This window comes from Physella acuta, unplaced genomic scaffold (genome assembly GCF_028476545.2).
Source record: "Physella acuta isolate Inbredline_101_S28 unplaced genomic scaffold, ASM2847654v3 ptg001507l, whole genome shotgun sequence".
Lineage (NCBI taxonomy): Eukaryota > Metazoa > Mollusca > Gastropoda > Physidae > Physella > Physella acuta.
In genome coordinates this window covers 18,791-40,451 of record NW_026733022.1, presented here as the reverse complement: position 1 = coordinate 40,451, position 21,661 = coordinate 18,791, and the positions used below count along the sequence as shown (strand labels likewise).

Here is a 21,661-nt window from a genome sequence, read left to right as displayed (position 1 = left end):
GGAATTTTTTTTTCGTAATAGAGCTCATATAAAGAGAATTTAACTCGCGGTCACTTTTTAGCCCTCGTCGAGGGCTTTGAGTGAGACCGACAGGTCTGCCCTACGGCCAAGCCATTTACCTACAAACATGTCAAAAATTAGCCGATGTAAAGAGAGTAAGTGCCTTAAAATCCGTTTTGAAATAACCCTCTGTTTTTCCCATAAAATACAAAGATTATATAGGGAAATACGACTGGTCAGTTTTGACCCATTTCCCGATTTTTCCCGGACATGGCGAGTTTTTTGTGACACCCCAAGGCGTTCTCCTACCACCTCACAAAAATTCAAGGGGGGTTGTCGGAGGAATTTGTTTTTCGTAATAGAGCTCATATAAAGAGAATTTAACTCGCGGTCACTTTTTAGCCCTCGTCGAGGGCTTTGAGTGAGACCGACAGGTCTGCCCTACGGCCAAGCCATTTACCTACAAACATGTCAAAAATTAGCCGATGTAAAGAGAGTAAGTGCCTTAAAATCCGTTTTGAAATAACCCTCTGTTTTTCCCATAAAATACAAAGATTATATAGGGAAATACGACTGGTCAGTTTTGACCCATTTCCCGATTTTTCCCGGACATGGCGAGTTTTTTGTGACACCCCAAGGCGTTCTCCTACCACCTCACAAAATTTCAAGGGGGATAGTCGGAGGAAATTTTTTTTCGTAATATAGCCCATATAAGGCGCCGGTCAGTCGAGGTCAGTTTTGACCCCCTCTCCGTAGACGTTTCGGCAAACCGTCACTGGCTTTCGTGTTCTATCGCCCCGAGGCACCATCGTGCCAATTTCGACGCGCCTGCGGCGCTGGGAAGTGCCCTATCGGGTACTTGACCACTTTGCTTTATATATATATATATATATATATATATATATATATATATATATATATATATATATATATATATATATATATATATATATATATATATATATATATATATATATATATATATATATATATATATATATATATATATATGAATATATACATATGTAAATATGGATATATATGAATAGATACATAATATGTATATATATATATATATATATATATATATATATATATATATATATATATATATATATATATATATATATATATATATATATATATAATGTGAATCTATTTTAGATCATTGCGTGGGTTACATAGCGACTGCCATCACTATTACAGAAATAGATAACACCAGTCACCACGTAAGATAATATACTGCCACATTTTTAATGTTTAAAAAAATACATGTCATTGTTTGTATCAACTTCTTATCTTCATTCTACTTTTGTTATTACTTTATTCATGTACTGCTCCCCCTACATCCTAGCATCTTTATAACCCACTGTAGCCAATAAAACCTCCTTCCCACTTATTGAAAATAACCTACATGCTCTAAGCTTGTTTTACTATTTCTATCTTGGTTAGTTTACTCTTTCCTGATAAAAAAAAAACTTGCAGTATCACGAAACGTGTTCCAATTTCCTTGTCGTGCAGCTTCTTCTGCCTGTTCTGTCATCTTTTGGGCTCTTCTTCTTTTTCTTCTTCTTCTTCGTTCTTAATTTTAAGTGTTGGAAGGGAACGAGCCTTATCTGCCAGAGGGTTCGAACTCGAGACTTTTCGGCTTAACAACCATTACCTTTACCGACTCGACCACGCCCACCCCTTTTTTGGTCTCTAATTACCATTCCGGTACAACACTCTTCGAGTTTTCTTCTCCTTATAGTGCTGACGTTAGTTAATGTTAATATTAATACTCATCTTGCTTCTATTTATTTTCATGGTGCAGGTGTCATTCTCTCACTGTTTGCCTTGTTTTTCTTTCGGTAGATTTTAATTCAGGATGAATTTGTTGCAAAACAAGACAATGGTTTCTAAATTTTCTGCTATAAAACTTAGGTATAAGGGGTCGGCGTGGTCGAGTCTGTAAAAGCTCATGTTTGCTAAACCGAAAAGTCTCGAGTTCGAACCCTCGGGCAGATGAGGCTCGTTAGCTGGGGACAGACACTCCTCTAGGAGAGACAACTCCAAAATCAATCAACTGCTACCTTGTAGTTTGTTCTTGGTTGGAAGCAAATCCAAAAAAGAAAAGCAGGCTAAAATCGGAGTCAATGGCCTCAATGGCGCATAACCAGTTGACACGTATCTTTAATTGTGTTGGAGGGGGATCACTTCCAACACTAAAATTAAGAACGAAGAAGAAGACTTAGGTGTAAGGTTCAAACAGACTGGGGGAGGGAAACAAAATAATTTAAAAAACTATTACACATACACAAGTCGAATGTGTACAGTAGTAATTATGATACTATAGTTATAATACAGTATATAACTTGCGTATGTTTAAAGCAAAAACTTTTCTTAAAATGATTTAACTAATATTTTTGTACATTTTTTAAAATCCATCGTAAACTATTTTTTAAAAGCAATACGAAACGAATGCCCTATTTAATATTTAGCATCAATTTTCCTATCGTTAGAGAGTTTGTTAGTTCGCTAACTTCCTAAAAGCTTCCATACGTCAAGGCTCTATTTGAGAAAAATCTTAATTCCAAAGTTCTCGTCGGTTTAATGTATGTGTGTTTTTAAAGCAGTTATTTTTAACTTTTTTTTATTTTAAGTCCTACGTCCAACCCTATTTTTGTATTTGGACATGGGACCAGCAAGACCACCGATTAATATTCTAACTAAACAATGCTGTATTGAAACTACGTAAAGCTTAAGGATGAAGATATCTTACAGTTTAATTTTCAGAAATATTTAAATAACATTTTAATCACTTAAATAAATTTACACACACATTGCTAAATTTGTTTTATTTAATTCAACACGGCAGCAATGTTACCAGAATTGTTTGTCAACTCCGAAATGTTATGGTTACCTTTGGTATGACCCACTGTGTAAACTGAATATTTTAACCACGCCTGTCGATACTTCCTCGGTTGGACCAGTGTCGAGTTTAACCGTTTGTACCAACACTGAAGGTATTATCACAATTATTCTCTATTACACCATCTTTTACAAGATATGCCTTATGGGAACCAAACTCATGAAATGTTAATCTTCAACCCAGCTTTTTATTAAAAGTAAACCAGGAGTGATCTCCCCTAAACTTTCTCGAATATTCTTATATAAAACTAGGCATGCTGCCCAGCTTCGCTTAGGCTTTCGAAAACATTGAGAATTTGAATGCTTAATTAATTCGCCCGAAGGTCGGTCTACGACCTCAAGAGTTATGAAGAGGCTCCTCCGTGGACATTTTTTTTCGATTTATAGCTCATATAAGGTACCGGTCAGTCGAGGTCAGTTTTGACCCCCACATCGTAGACTTTTCGGCCAACCGGCCCCCGTGTTCTGTCGCACCAAGGCAAGATCATGCCAAATTTGAAGCGCCTGCGGCGCCGGGAAGTGCCCTATCGGACACCCGACAAAGAATATTTTTTTTTAAGTTTAGCCCGAGCATAATAAAAAAGAATACATTAACCAAGTTGACTTGCTGTGTCTCGAACCCGCACCACCTGCGTGGTTTAATGTACACTAACATCTCCGCTATTTAGGCACCTTATAAAATACGGTGAATGAAACGCGTATTTTAAAATCTTAACTTACGCGAATATGCCTATTCTTTCAAATTAATTTTTTATCTAAAATTAGCCAGTTCCAAACAAAGATTTTGTATAAAATAAATAAGTCTTGAAATAGTTTAGTCCTAATATAGAAATTTATTTTTGGAATTGATTTTAGAGAAGTTAGAGTCTAAATCTAGATCTTAGCGTCTACGTCTAGATCTAGTTATTGCGTAGATTTAGATTTAGATTTAGTCTAGATCTAGAATCTCTAGATCTAGAATCCAAATACATAAAATAAATTTTATGAGTTTAGGCCGGAAAAATTGTATTGTATACATTTCATAGTGTACGTAGATCTAAATCAAATTTGAATGAAATAGTTCATTTATTTTCATTCTAAACACGGCAGATGACGTCATTAGTTAATGTATAAGCAATAGTGACGTCACAGTTTTATGCGTTCTTTTTCACATATATTAATGCTTTTCCGGTTGCATAAATAATACTGTTTCTCTACATTCGAATACGCCTTTAATTTTTATTTTTCTTATTTAACTAAAATTGTGGTTATACATTTAAAACATCTAACATATTATTTTCAACAAAAGTCCGTATAAAGGTATCCATATATCGCTGCCGATTCTGACGTGATGTCCGGCGAAAATATTTTGCGGACAGACAGAGAGAGAGAGAGAGAGAGAGAAGAGCGCACATGGCCTTTTATAAATTAGGATAACAGGGGATGGGAACTCGGGCTAAAGACATGATTTTTAATCCATTTAAAATACTTAAAGTTTTAAAAATAGAATAAAATCTCGTAGACAAAAGAATTGCACACCAAGTGAACGCCAAATTAAAAAGTGCATAATAGTGCGAAATATTATTAGTACTTTAAAAATGTTCATTAGTTTTTTTAAAAATCGGTAATAGCGTAAATTACTACTTTCGGTCAACGGAAATTACTCAAAATTTAACAGAAGGTAGAAAATTAGATCTTTTACTTATATGTGAAATTTCATTTATCTATCTGAAATAGTACTCAAGTTATAGGCTTTTGAAAAATTCAAAGTAGAAAAAGTACCACTTCCGATTATCGGAAATCGCTCAAAAGTTGATACGGATATGCGATTTTGATATAATACTTATATATGAAATTTCATCAACCTAGCTGTAACGGTACTGAAGTAATCGTGTTTAAACACAGACACACAGACACACACACACAGACATACAGACATACGGACGAGATTGCAAAATTATGTTTTTCCGTATCAGTTAGGTGTAAAACGTCGAGATTTGTAAAAATACAATACTTTCTCTATACTTCGTATATACGAGAAAGTAAAAAAAAAACCCGGCCAATTCAAAATGTAATATTGGTATTGAGTATTTATCAATAAAATACAATTTGTCGTCCTGGTTTTTAAATATAAAAATACACACACTCATATACATACTTATATATATATATATATATATATATATATATATATATATATATATATATATATATATATATATATATATATATATATATATATATATTTATAAGTATATATATATATACATATATATATATATATAAAAGTATATATATATATATATATATGAGTATATATATATATGAGTATATATATATATATATATATATATATATATATATATATATATATATATATATATATATATATATATAAATATATATATATATATATATATATATATATATATATATATATATATATATATATATATATATATATATATATATACTTATATATATTTATCAGTATATATATACATATACTTTTATATATATATATATATATATATATATATATATATATATATATATATATATATATATATATATATATATATATATATATATTATTTATTTACAGAACATTGCCCAGTCTATATACCTTCCACCACTGCGGGTGACCCAATACAAACTACGCATGCGGTATTTCTAAATGATTATTATTTTTGATTACTTGATTTGCTTTTAGATTTGTAAGAATGTGACTCATTATTTGATTGAGATAAACTGTGATAAAGTCTATATGTTTCAGAGGACACTTGCTTACTTGTGTGAATTTGTAAGTGTATCTTCATGTTTCCCAAAATAGGATTGTGCCCATCGAGCAGTTACACAGCCGTACTGCGCTGGATATGCTTTTTTCAGTGGCACATGCATACTGCAATTTTTCGATTCCGAAAATACAATCGATACAAATTCATCTGACCCAACAGCTGGTTCAATTCTCTGCGAATTCAGTAGGTTCCTTATTTTTAAATATTTATATTTATCGCTCATCTATAACTTTTAGCGGGAAAGATTTGTCTGTAGGCAAAACAATTTACAAATTAGAAATGATTGAAATTGGAGTGACCTAATTTTATTTTCTGGAATATTGGTACCTAACAGCAAGGGACTGGTTCTTCTAGTGCAATCGGATTACAGAAACGAGTATTATTAAATTTTTCAATACTTACTTCTTATAACTTACCATCTATAATAGCAAACTTCTATTTAAAAAAACATTAACAAAAGGATGGTTTGATATAACATATGTTGTATACCTTTACTGGATTTTAAGAATCAAACCATGCTTTTATATTTAGTTATTTAAATAGAAGTTAATTATTATATCAATAAATGAAGTAATTCATTTTCTCTTTTTAGTGCATTTTTTTTCATAAAATTAAAAAAAAAAATTTTTTTGTAAAGTATTTCCTTTAGTCAAGTGCCTGTATAAACAATTATTATAAAAAAGTTTTATAAAATTCTTTAGAGTAATTATCAACAATTTAGATCACAACATGCAGCTGAATATTCCGTTCATTCATTTTACATGTGTATGCGGTGTGAGAGGACGCTTGCAATAACAAATAAGAACAGACCATTTTTTTTATTTCTAACATTGTAGTTCGACCGGACACAACAACACAACCAGCTACTACAGAACAAGACACCACGAACGCAGCTTCAACTGCCAGAACAACAAGTAGGCCTAAATTATTTTTTTTCAAATTATGTTTAAATGTTTAACGTAGCGTCTAATGTCTAAAATGAATTCAAATAAGCTGGTGCAATAAATACTTTGTTATAATAATTTAAAACAGGCGAACATGTCTCGAAATAATTTAGTTAATTAAACCTGCTATAATAATTATCAAAATAATACTAAAATGTACTTGTTATTAAACATCCTAGTTGCAATGAATTGCATCTAAAATCAGAATAAATACTAATTAAAATGCATTTGAATCAATGCACCTGTTCACTGTAAATTATTTTATCAAGAGATAAATAATGTTTGTGACATTTTGTTTTAAACGGACACATTTGTTATAAATTAAAATTTCTGCGTTTAATTTAGGAAAGCATTGCAAGAAAGGCTAATAGACGAAACTTCGCAGAGGTACGCTGATGTAAATTTATTTAGTTTTGTTTATGTTATTGATGTTTTTTTTTTACACATACAAGTGATTTCATTTTACTCGGAAGGTGTATTGCGTGTATTGTGTTAAAAATAAATGATGTACCAAAAATCCTTGTTATAGCTTTAACCGATTTAAGACAAAAACATATTTATTAACCAGTACCGAAATATGCAAAAATCGAAAATTTTAATTCTGAAACTGTGTGTAGACTGTAGTGTTTCTATGTTAAAACAAACTTTATATCGGGTATTTTAGAGATTAGTGTTCAATTTCTGATATTCCTTCCTTCGTTTTCGTTCTTAATTATAGTGTTGGAAGGGATCCCCCTCCAATACAATTAAGGATACGTGTCAACTGGTTATGCGCCATTGAGGCCATTGACTCCGATTTCTGCCTGCTTTTCTTTTTGGATTTGCTTCCATAACCTTTGTCTAACTAAGTACAAACTACAAGGCAGCAGTTGTTTGATTTTGGAGTTGTCTCTCTTAGAAGAGTGGCTGTCCCCAGCTAACGAACGTCATTTGCCTGAGTTCTGAAATTCGAAAACAACTGTTTGAAAACATGGATTATGGAAGCTATTGCAATTTTATTTATTCAGTATCATTGATAGGTTTTAACGAGACAGGTGTTTGAGAAATATAGTTTAAACAGTAGCGTTACGTGGCGGTGGACGGGGATGCGGACAGAACAAGGTGACAGGACCCAAGATGGTGACGTCAAAAGAAAATATCTCCAATTTGAAAGAGAATGTTGCATACATCATTACAACTGGATAGGTCACCAACCAGTTCTACGGCTCAATAAAAACTGCATGAGCCATGAACTGATTGTTGACCTACTTACCAGCCCTATTTCCTATATTAAGTCATAATCCTGAATGGAACGTTTAACGACGTGGTAAGATGGTAGTGTAAACGACTACTAACCCAAAAGATTACAGCCCAAAATGCGCTAAACGGTCCAATCAACTCTCTAAAACATCTTATTGACCTTAGGAAAATGAAAGGCGGTTGGAAAACCATTGACCATAAAATCTCTTTTAAATGCCGAAATTAAATGCTCAGATTTCACACTTTATCATTGTTCTATTGACCACCAGTGAATTTTTCTTGACTATAGTGTACTGTATGTATTATGTATAAAGAAATGTAAAAAAAAAGGTCTTATTAATTTGTAATGTAAATTTCGTTACAGAGGAGTCGCCTTAGGAAGTGGACATCTGAGATTACGTCATCTTGAAAATGTGACGAGTTTAACTGTTGTCTACATTTTTTTCTTTAACTTTCTATTTCTAAATTCATAAAAATTTAAAATTAAAGTTATTAATTTTAAATTATATTTTAAATTAAACTTTAACACAATAACACACATTTTCCTCTCTCTTTACGAATAAGATATGTGGGTCTAATTGTTTTTTTTCTTATCAACAATAATTTCTTTCAAAATAAATTTTCTTCAGAACTAATAATTTTTTTGTTTTACTTTCATACAGTATGAGTTAACATGTGTGACTGTGTTGATGTAAAAATATTTAGTAGTGTATGTCTTCCTATGTTTGCTTGAGTGTGTATGCCTACGTGCGTCTGTGTATCTTACGTCTATGACTGGGTGTGTTCGCGTGTACAGGTTACAATTCTATCAAGTTTGAAATCTTTTATAACGCAAAGTCGACTTGCCACACTTTAAATATGTTTTACGAAGTTAACTTTTATCAAACACTTAGCACGACACGGTATCGTAAACGTAACGGAGTTGCTGTATAAAGTAATGTGTAACCCTTAAGTAAAATATCACGAAGAAAAATATCAGTAATTAGAAATAATTGTAAAAGTAGTTAAGAGAACAAAACTTTAGTGTTTGAACTTCAGTTTACATCGACTTGGTAACGCAGCTGTATATAAAATTAACATTAAAGTCTCATCTCAGCTGACTTTATTACGCAACACTATTAATTTGTGATCCTTAAATGACATAACAAGTCGCTTTGCATTCCGAACTAGTTTTATTATAAAATGAAAGTATTAGGATTGAATGCAGAATCTAATTTTCTAATTTGAAGTTGAAGATAATAATGTTTATATTTATTTATTCGCGTTTAATTGACTGTTTGAATACTGGCATTTAAGATATATGTGAAGGACTGTAACTTGTCTGCTAATTAATTAGGATGATATACATAAAAGTAAACATTACTGCTTATCACAAGTTCCCTTCATCTGCCGAGGTCAAGAAACATTTCTTCTTCTTCTTCTTCTTCTTCTTCGTTCTTAATTATTAGTGTTGAAGGGGATCGAGATTTATCTGCCAGTGGGTTTGAACTCGAGACTTTGTTCGAATTTATCAACCATGAGCTTTGCCGACTCGACCATGCTTCCATCACAATTAAGGATTACGAATCAACTGGTTATGCTCGATTGAGGCCATTGACTCCGATTTCAGCCTGCTTTTCTTCCATAGCCTTTGTCCAACCAAGAACAAACTACAAGGTAGCAGTTGTTTAATTTTGGAGTTGTCTCTCCTAGAGAGGAGTGGCTGTCCCCAGCTAACGAGCCTCATCTGGCTGTGGGTTCGAACTCGAGACTTTACGGTTTAGCAACCATGAGCTTTACCGACTCGACTACGCCGACCCCATATGAAACTTTTGAAATCTACCTTATCTGCCCAGTGGATTGCCATGTCTGAACAGGATTCTTTACTTTATATTTAAACTTAAACGCCAACATACTGAGGGCATTAATGATCGAATTTTAATCTATTGTGATTAATACAAACATTAGGAAAACGTGCATTTAGACTATAAAATAAAGGCTTTGTTCAAAATACCTTGCTTTACTTAACATATTGCTGTTTTTCAATGGATCAAACACCTATTCACTAGATAATTACAGAGTACACAGTAGGGATGGACAGTAGGTGACACGTTCAAAGGAGACTGACCGCTCTGACAGGACAATAGTAGTCTTTATACTGACCAGTAGCCAGGGTTGTTAGCGCCAGGGGGGATAATTTGTTAGGTCACATGTTCTGAGCTCATTGTCCCGTGGGAACAGCTAGGGGGTTAAGACAGGGGTATAAATACAGGCAGGTTAGTTAGTCTCTCTCTCTCTCTCTCTCTCGCACAAGCGCTCCCGACGTTAGCGGTTAGGGGAAGCCTCGCTCAGCAGAACAGGCATTCAGCACATTAATAAACAGCACAAACTAAGAAGGTCTCCTGTTCCGTTGATTACTTCGCTGTAGCTGACTCGGGTAGAATAATTAAATACCCCTAGACAACGACGGCCTTATTGGCTAGTGCCCGAACCAGTGTCAGCAACGTATTCGGCCGGCGACTAAGCAACCGGACGGCAACATCGTAGTCTGGTCTGCAACAGATATAGAGAGATTGTTTGAATAATTTTTCAGATAAAATTAACAGTTTTGTGGAGGACGATTTAATTTGATTTTTTTACTTAGCACTTCAGAATTCTAAGTTTAGTAAAATAACCAACTTCCACTGATAATCTATAGAAGACTAGACCCTTTAGAGACCATGTTGCGACAATGTGACGACTGATTCAGGGGAAAGAACAACAAAAATATATTTTAAATACTAGATTAGGTAACTTCCCTTGTTCCTCGGTAGTTTTAATGTAATATATTGAAATATAAGCAGTTTAAATTTGATTGCTTTAAGTGTGTAAATAAAAAAGCCTTAGCATTTTTAAAAGTACCGAAAAATTCAAAATGGTGGAGTTTTTTCCATGACAACCAAAATTGTTTTCAACCCTTTTTTTTTGCGGTTAAATATTTACTTTCATGTGTCAGACATGGACAAGTATTTAAAAGGCTTTAAATCTTTAAAATTGTAAAATATAGAAATAAACTTAAAAAACTATTTGTAAAAAAATTGTAAAAAAAAACCAGTGCGGTAAAAATTTCATGTTTTTTAAAAATTATTTTTAATTACTTCAGGTGAATTATGAAAATGTTGACACCATGACGTATACCTGCTAGCGATAGAGAAAACAATGCCACATCCAGCCGTATTAATAACCTACCATAGATAAAAATCGTTAATATTATAAGTGAATTAATTACTGTTAGAATTAGGCCCCTCAATGATTTTTCTAGGTGGATCCATATAAGTTGACGCCACTTGACAAAAAGGTAAGGGAGTGACATTAAAATACACAGTCCACCGAAGTGGATTGGGATGAAAACACATACAAATTTTACAAATCTACATATCAGAGGGTCAGTAAAAAGCGAGCAACAGATAAATAGAACTGGTTGGCTTGCAACGTTGAAAAGTTTTCAGTAGGAGGCCTAGCCTAGCACATCCATCACTACATCGGCCAGTAAGTTTGAGGCCTAGCCTATCACATCGGTTAATATATTGGCCACCTGAGTAGGAGGCCTAGCTTAGCACATCTATAGCTTTGTTAAAACCAGCAACATTCTACAAAACAAAATAACAATTTCTTGCTGTTTATTTTCGATGCAATGTTTATTAAAGTATTAAAAAGCCCTCTTTCAAGTCATTGATTTATAATATAACAACGACTGAGAACTATTATTGTATCATTAAGTCTATTTTATAGTGATCTGAGGACGGCTTTATTATATCTTATTAAAAGTTTCGTAGGATGATCAATCGAATTCTGTAGATGGCCTGTGATTAAGTAAATAATTGAGTGAGTGAGTGAGTGAGTGAGTGAGTGAGTGAGTGAGTGAGTGAGTGCGTGAGTTAGTGCGTGAGTGAGTGAGTGAGTGAGTGAGTGAGTGAGTGAGTGAGTGAGTGAGTGAGTGAGTGAGTGAGTGAGTGAGTGAGTGAGCGTGTGAGCGAGTGAGCGTGTGAGCGAGTGAGCGTGTGAGCGTGTGAGCGTGTGAGCGTGTGAGCGTGTGAGCGAGTGAGTGAGTGAGTGCGTGCGTGCGTGCGTGCGTGCGTGAGTGAGTGAGTGAGTGAGTGAGTGAGTGAGTGAGTGAGTGAGTGAGTGAGTGAGTGAGTGAGTGAGTGAGTGAGTGAGTGAGTGAGTGAGTGAGTGAGTGAGCGTGTGAGCGTGTGAGCGTGTGAGCGTGTGAGCGTGTGAGCGTGTGAGCGTGTGAGCGAGTGAGTGAGTGAGTGCGTGCGTGCGTGCGTGCGTGCGTGAGTGAGTGAGTGAGTGAGTGAGTGAGTGAGTGAGTGAGTGAGTGAGTGAGTGAGTGAGTGAGTGAGTGAGTGAGTGAGTGAGTGAGTGAGTGAGTGAGTGAGTGAGTGAGTGAGTGAGTGAGTGAGTGAGTGAGTGAGTGAGTGAGTGAGTGAGTGAGTGAGTGAGTGAGTGAGTGAGTGAGTGAGTGAGTGAGTGAGTGAGTGAGTGAGTGAGTGAGTGAGTGAGTGAGTGAGTGAGTGAGTGAGTGAGTGAGTGAGTGAGTGAGTGAGTGAGTGAGTGAGTGAGTGAGTGAGTGAGTGAGTGAGTGAGTGAGTGAGTGAGTGAGTGAGTGAGTGAGTGAGTGAGTGAGTGAGTGAGTGAGTGAGTGAGTGAGTGAGTGAGTGAGTGAGTGAGTGAGTTAGGGACCGAGTGAATGGGGAGTGGGGGAATGGTTGGTTGGGTGGGTTTGTAGAGGGGGTTATGAAATAAAAAAAAGATTAAACGAATAAACGAATAAAGGAAAAAACGATTGAACGATTAATCGAATTAAGTAATAAATAAATGAATAAATAAATGAATAAATGATGAATAAATGATGAATAAATGATGAATAAATGATGAATAAATGATGAATAAATGATGAATAAATGATGAATAAATGATGAATAAATGATAAATAAATGATGAATAAATGATGAATAAGTGATGAATAAATGATGAATAAATGATGAATAAATGATGAATAAATGATGAATAAATGATGAATAAATGATGAATAAATGATGAATAAATGATGAATAAATGATGAATAAATGATGAATAAATGATGAATAAATGATGAATAAATGATGAATAAATGATGAATAAATGATGAATAAATGATGAATAAATGATGAATAAAAGATGAATAAATGATGAATAAATGATGAATAAATGATGAATAAATGATGAATAAATGATGAATAAATGATGAATAAATGATGAATAAATGATGAATAAATGATGAATAAATGATGAATAAATGATGAATAAATGATGAATAAATGATGAATAAATGATGAATAAATGATGAATAAATGATGAATAAATGATGAATAAATGATGAATAAATGATGAATAAATGATGAATAAATGATGAATAAATGATGAATAAATGATGAATAAATGATGAATAAATGATGAATAAATGATGAATAAATGATGAATAAATGATGAATAAATGATGAATAAATGATGAATAAATGATGAATAAATGATGAATAAATGAATAAATGAATAAATGAATAAATGAATAAATGAATAAATGAATAAATGAATAAATGAATAAATGAATAAATGAATAAATGAATAAATGAATAAATGAATAAATGAATAAATGAATAAATGAATAAATGAATAAATGAATAAATGAATAAATGAATAAATGAATAAATGAATAAATGAATAAATGAATAAATGAATAAATGATGAATAAATGATGAATAAATGATGAATGAATGATGAATAAATCAATAAATGAACAAATGAATAAATGAATAAATGAATAAATGAATAAATGAATAAATGAATAAATGAATAAATGAATAAATGAATAAATGAATAAATGAATAAACGAATAAACGAATAAAGGAATAAACGAATAAACGAATAAACGAATAAACGAATAAACGAATAAACGAATAAATGAATAAATGAATAAATGAATAAATGAATAAATGAATAAATGAATAAATGAATAAATGAATAAATGAATAAATGAATAAATGAATAAATGAATAAATGAATAAATGAATAAATGAATAAATGAATAAATGAATAAATGAATAAATGAATAAATGAATAAATGAATAAATGAATAAATGAATAAATGAATAAATGAATAAATGAATAAATGAATAAATGAATAAATGAATAAATGAATAAATGAATAAATGAATAAATGAATAAATGAATAAATGAATAAATGAATAAATGAATAAATGAATAAATGAATAAATGAATAAATGAATAAATGAATAAATGAATAAATGAATAAATGAATAAATGAATAAATGAATAAATGAATAAATGAATAAATGAATAAATGAATAAATGAATAAATGAATAAATGAATAAATGAATAAATGAATAAATGAATAAATGAATAAATGAATAAATGAATAAATGAATAAATGAATAAATGAATAAATGAATAAATGAATAAATGAATAAATGAATAAATGAATAAATGAATAAATGAATAAATGAATAAATGAATAAATGAATAAATGAATAAATGAATAAATGAATAAATGAATAAATGAATAAATGAATAAATGAATAAATGAATAAATGAATAAATGAATAAATGAATAAATGAATAAATGAATAAATGAATAAATGAATAAATGAATAAATGAATAAATGAATAAATGAATAAATGAATAAATGAATAAATGAATAAATGAATAAATGAATAAATGAATAAATGAATAAATGAATAAATGAATAAATGAATAAATGAATAAATGAATAAATGAATAAATGAATAAATGAATAAATGAATAAATGAATAAATGAATAAATGAATAAATGAATAAATGAATACATGAATACATGAATACATGAATACATGAATAAATGAATAAATGAATAAATGAATAAATGAATAAATGAATAAATGAATAAATGAATAAATGAATAAATGAATAAATGAATAAATGAATAAATGAATAAATGAATAAATGAATAAATGAATAAATGAATAAATGAATAAATGAATAAATGAATAAATGAATAAATGAATAAATGAATAAATGAATAAATGTATAAATGAATAAATGAATAAATGAATAAATGAATAAATGAACAAATGAACAAATGAATAAATGAATAAATGAAGAAATGAAGAAATGAACAAATGAACAAATGAAGAAATGAACAAATGAACAAATGAACAAATGAAGAAATGAAGAAATGAAGAAATGAAGAAATGAAGAAATGAAGAAATGAAGAAATGAAGAAATGAAGAAATGAAGAAATGAAGAAATGAAGAAATGAAGAAATGAAGAAATGAACAAATGAACAAATGAACAAATGAACAAATGAACAAATGAACAAATGAACAAATGAACAAATGAACACATGAACACATGAACACATGAACACATGAACACATGAACACATGAACACATGAACAAACGAACAAACGAACAAACGAACAAACGAACAAATGAACAAATGAACAAATGAACAAATGAACAAATGAACAAATGAACAAATGAACAAATGAACAAATGAACAAATGAACAAATGAACAAATGAACAAATGAACAAATGAACAAATGAACAAATGAACAAATGAACAAATGAACAAATGAACAAATGAACAAATGAACAAATGAACAAATGAACAAATGAACAAATGAACAAATGAACAAATGAACAAATGAACAAATGAACAAATGAACAAATGAACAAATGAACAAATGAACAAATGAACAAATGAACAAATGAACAAATGAACAAATGAATAAATGAATAATTGAATAAATGAATAAATGAATAAATGAAATAAGAAAATAAATAAGACTAATAAAGAAATAACTACACAAATTATCAATTCACATTTTAGTGTTTAAACGAATCGATACAAAATTGTTTTTGCGTTATGAATTAAAAAGCCATAAAATAGTATATCAAAGGATGTACATTTTATAACGTCGTTAAATGTTTTCATACAGCGTCCTTTTTAATAGAATTTAGCCATCAGTTCGAAACTTTGGCTGTAACATTTCTAACAGATGTTGACATCTGTTGCTTTACACGATGGACACTATGGTGTCCCATCGTAGCACAACTCTCAACACATAGGCCAATTAGTCGATACCTAGCCGAGTAATACCCTCAACACATAGGCGCCTTAGGAGATGGCATAACCTAGCACGCCCTTCAACATATTAGCCACTAATTCGGTGGCCTAGCCTAGGACACTCCACAATATAAACGTCATTTAATAAGTGGTCTAGCCTTGCACATCCCTCAACACGTTGGTCACTAAATATTTTGTCTAGCATAGCACACTACTCAACACATAAGCCACTCAGAGGCGTAGCTAAAGGGGCGGGGGGGGGGGGGCGGTCGCCACGGGCGCTGAACTTAGTGAAGAGCCGAAAGGGGTGAGAAGAAATTTTAAAGCAGATTTTATGCTGCAGTTTTGAATTATAAGTTAAGAAGCCTTTATATACTGATTTAATTTTTTCTACCTTGATTGTGTAACTGTAAATCAAATACCCTTAATAAACAGTGACCGACACTTTCCAGCTTTTCCTAGACGGGGGGGGGGGGGGGGGGAGGTGGACACTTTTTCGCGACTAAAATCGGAAAAATTTACATTAGATTGTTGAGTCGATAAACGTTACCACTTATAAAAAATTTTTTTGTTAAAGCGTATCGTACGATTGTTTAACCGAAAAAAAAACAGGTAATGTCTTTTATCGTAGGTGGGGGGGGGGGGGGGGGTAGGCGGGGGCGTTTTTTCGCTAAATAAAATCGCAATGATTTAGACTAGATGGTTGAATAGATAACCTTTATCAATTTAAACCAGGGGTCTCCAAACTTTTCAGTCCGAGGGCCACATTAACTATCAAATTTTAGTTCGGGGGCCAGTTTCTTCCAGGCATGTTGTGACTTTCTGAGCAAGTTCCTCAGCCAACTTAAACAAACGTTTTTTTCCGTGGACAAAAAGATCTCCGCGGGCCGGATGAGAGGACCTCGCGGGCCGCATCCGGCCCGCGGGCCGTAGTTTGGAGACCCATGATTTAAACAAACGAATTGTTTAACGAACAGTTTTAAACTATAAAACTGTTCAGCCATCTGCCTGTTTAACTAACAGTGTTAAAACTAGTTAGTTCAATCAACATATAGTTTAACTAACAGATAGTTTAAGCAAAAAATTATTTAATCAAGAGTTCGTTTAATTCAACATATAGTTTAACTAACAGATAGTTTAAGCAACAAGTTATTTAGTCAAGAGTTCGTTTAATTCATCAGACAGTTTAACCCACAGATAGTTTAACAAACAGATTAATCAACTATCAGATCTTTTAACCAAAAGATTTTACCAACAGATTTTTTAGCCAACCGATGGTTTACGATAAGATCTTTTAACCATCAGTCTTTAACCAAAACACAGTTTAACCAAAAGTGTTAAACCAAACCCTAGTTTAACCAACAGAGTGTTCAATCATTAAAACATAAAAACAACGGACCTTTTCATTTTCTGATCAATTTGATCCTCAACCGTCTACGCGAAACCACTCAAGCTTTGAAAGTGGGCGTGTCTTAAACTTGTCAATCACTTTTTGAATTATCAGAAGTGCATAGGAGTATAAAATTAAAAAAAAAAATTAAAATAAAAAACGAATAAAAACTGATACACTGAACCTGATTTTAAAATGTATGTATTTCTATTTCAGGTATTAAAATATAAATTAATTTATTCGCAAGATAATTGACTTTTTTTCTTAGACTATTACCTACCTTTTCAATACATAAAACTAATCCTAGACACACCTCTGTTTTTTAATCTGTTTTCTGTCATTAATCGTAATGATTTTTTGTTGCCTATCGGCTAAATAAGATGACGTGTTCATACCCAACGGCTTAGCTCTGAAGTTTTGAAGTTCTGATTGTTTTTTTATATTTAATCTTAACGATTTCATTGACAATACTGAATGTATAAAAGATGCATTTTGAGCTGTTCTAGGGTGGCTTAGGCTGTTGACTTGAAAACCATTTACCTCAGGTGAGTTCACTTTTTATAATAATAGTTTTATTAATTTAAAGAGTATATATATATATATATATATATATATATATATATATATATATATATATATATATATATATATATATATATATATATATATATATATATACCTTAGAGTTTACCGCGCTGCGCACGGATAAGGGTCCTCACATTAGGGTAGCACTTTGGTGCAAATATGGATATTCACAAAAAATTAAATCACGGTAAAAAAAATTGATAGCCAACGTTCTCACGGACATCAGCCCAGACATCTCTCCTCCCTCCCACCCCCCCCCCCCCCCCCTCTTGCCCAAAAGCGTCATTTAAATCTATTTTGTTACTTTTGTAATGATTATACTTACTTATTTTCAGATTTTAAATTTCTACAATGTTATTTATTCTTCTTCTGTGTTATTGTATTCTTTTATTTTCCATTTGGTTCTTATACATACATTTTTTTATAGTAGACAAATAAATTCGGCGGTTATGTTAGTGTTTTTATTTTGCAGTATCAAATATCTCTTTATTGACTATCAATTCTATTTTTTTTATCTACAACTAATGACGCCAATGATTTTTGTACTTCGTAAGTTACGTTTCTTCTGATATGATTATTTCTTCTTTGTTCATGTGATGTCATTGTTTCTGCCTGTGAAAGTTTTTTGATTTCGAGATTTTTGTTAGAGGCATGTCTTACATAAATATACATACATACAGAGACACAATCCATTCGATCTGTAGGCCTATTAGGGTATTAGAGAATGTGTGTAATGGAATTTGTATTAATAAAAGATGTTGAATGTGACGATACAAGGAAGGACGTGACTTGCGAGAATAGGTTTTGGCTGTTAGAGGAAATCGTTGAAGTTAGTCGTGGGATTGGTCTTGTCGCGTGAGGGTGTGGAAGTCTTCGTCATGTCTGCCGTCACTGTAGTCGTGTCTATTATATGTCAATATAGAGGAAATGAATAACGCCGTCCTGTTTTGATTCGTAGCTGTCAAGATCTTGCATCATAACATACATATTATATATATATATATATATATATATATATATATATATATATATATATATATATATATATATATATATATATATATATATATATACAGAGAGAGAGAGAGAGAGAGAGAGAGAGAGAGAGAGAGAGAGAGAGAGAGAGAGAGAGACAAAAAAATGACGTAATAAGCTTTAACAATTTACAGCTTCAGGTATATAGTTGATCAATATGTCTGCAATAACTTTTGGACTAATGATATCAGCTGTGCTGCTCTTTCAGAACTGCTATGCTGATGGTAAGTATAAATATTAAAATATGTGTGGAAGACTAATAATTAACCTATTTCTATTGTATGTGTGTGTTTATACCTCAAGGGTTCGTATTTCAGATATTTTAGTAGTTCGAAAGAATGCATGTTTAATCATAGATGGAAGAAATTTCAAGGCGCAAAATATTCACGTCCTTTCGTCGTTTTTCAAAGCATCCGCTCGATGATATGAATTACTATTTTTCCTCCAAATTTGACTACTGCAGCAATTCACGTTACTTATCATATCACTCAACATAAAAGTAGAAATGATTATGGGATAGATTAAACAAAAACAGCTTATAAAATTGCCACTGCATAACTTCTGTTTACTGCCTGCAAAGTAACACAGGCTAGGTTTTATTATTTCATTATGAACCCCGACATAATATGATTCTTATATTTTAATACTATATTGTATACACTTGTATATATATATATATATATATATATATATATATATATATATATATATATATATATATATCGATGGTCTAAGTCCTTTCTTACGTTTGGGTAATCTACTTCATTGACAAACGTATCGAAATCTAAATATGAATTTTAACTTTACAGCATACAATATATATATATATATATATATATATATATATATATATATATATATATATATATATATATATATATATATATATATATATATTGGAATCGATTTTAGATCAGTGCGTGGCTTACGAAGATAGCAACACTGTAGTCACCCCATCAAATGCCGTCACGCTACAAGTAAGATAATATTAATAAGATAATATTAATGTAACATTCTTTGAAGTTTAAAGTAAATACATGTATCAACTTAATATCATCGCTTGCAACTAACAATATTTTATGAATGTACAACTCCCCCACACCATTTCTCCCATCCTGTTGAAAAATCTTCATCCCCACCTATTTAAATTACCCAGCGGTGTCTAAGCTCTGTATTGCTTGATCCTTTCCTATTTTCTATCCTCTTCTGCGTTTGGTACTCTTTTCTGACAAATAAATCGCAGTATTCTGCAACATTTTCCAGTTTCCTTTTTCGTGCAGCTTCTTTAGCTTTTCGTGCAGCTTCTTTAGCCTCTTTTGTTAACTCTTGGGCTTCCAGTACAAGACTTTGCGTGTTTTCTTTTACTGCTGGTGCTGACCTTGGTAAATGTTTTGTTGTCTCATCTTGCTGGTATTTATTTTCATGTTGCAGATGTCATTTCTGTTTGCTTGCCTTGTTTTTCTATCTGTGCACTTCAATACAAGTTAAATTTTAAATTTGTGGCAACACAAGACGATGATTTCCAAACTTTCTTTTATTACATTTTAGAAGGTTTCATTGAATTCAAAAGGTGGCAGGGTCGCCCAGACTAACGGAGAGAAACAAAATAATTCACCAAAATCAGAAACTTTTGACATACACATGTCAAATTTTTACAATAGTAATTGTGATTCTACAGCTAAAATGCAGCATATAATTTGTTGCATATACGTAAAGCAAAAACAATTTCCAAAAATTATTTTACTTATATTGTTTTTAAATTGTTATCTGTAGAAAACAATTCAGAAAACCGTACGTAAAGGAGGTAAAATTTGACTTTAAGTTTCCTAACGTTTTAACTGATGGCCTGAACTACCATATTGCATTCAAACGTATTTTTAAAAAGTTTTAGAAACATTTACATTTCCTCTTATTGGGTCTGTTTTTTAAAATTCTAGAATTTTATTAACTAGATAGATATCCAGTTCCGGTTCATAAATTTAGATTTAGGTTAGTGTTTACATATTTGTTTTTGAATAATAGAAAATAACGTAACTTAACACTTTGTCAGAACACAATGATCTTTAGCTATTTCTTTCTTTCTGTTATTTGTCACAAATATCTTTCGACGTGTAATGAAACACATTGTTTTTTTTTTACCAATTACTATTATAAATCATATTTCTCAAACAATTTCAAACTTTAAAAATTAATATTTTCTTTTACCGTTTGTGTCCAAGACATGTGAGGAAGATGAAGTAGACTTTATAATATTATTTTTATATTTAAGGTTGAAGTTGTGTGGAGGGTTAGGGTTAGAGTGCATAATAATGTTGATGTTGAAGTTGATGCTGATGTTCATTTTCAATGTTCGTGTTTGTTATTGTGGATGTAGTTATGGTTGGTGTTGTTGCGGTTGGCTAGGGTGAGGTTTAAAGTTAGGTTTAATGTAATATTTTATTATTATCTTATAGACATTTAAAGGGGAAAACAATGTATGTATGTCCAGAACACACAAGCCAAGGTCCTGTACAGATACTTTTTTTTCTCAAACGCCAGTCAAGGGCTTTGCTGGAACGGCTATTCTTCAATATAGCACTCAGAACGTTTTAAAACTATGCCGTAGAAAAGCTTGACAAATATGATTTTAAGTGTTTTTTTTCTTCTGCTTTTG

The 21,661-nt window shown here is 31.5% G+C and overlaps 1 long non-coding RNA gene across 1 annotated transcript; it reads left to right on the top strand.

Annotated features, from left to right (window-relative positions):
• Window positions 1-5,770: 5,770 nt before the first annotated feature.
• Window positions 5,771-8,285, top strand: LOC131928478 (uncharacterized). Its single transcript, XR_009383783.1, has 4 exons — window positions 5,771-5,870; window positions 6,524-6,601; window positions 6,977-7,018; window positions 8,235-8,285. It is a non-coding gene; the product is annotated as an uncharacterized LOC131928478 (long non-coding RNA).
• The last annotated feature ends 13,376 nt before the right edge of the window (window positions 8,286-21,661 follow it).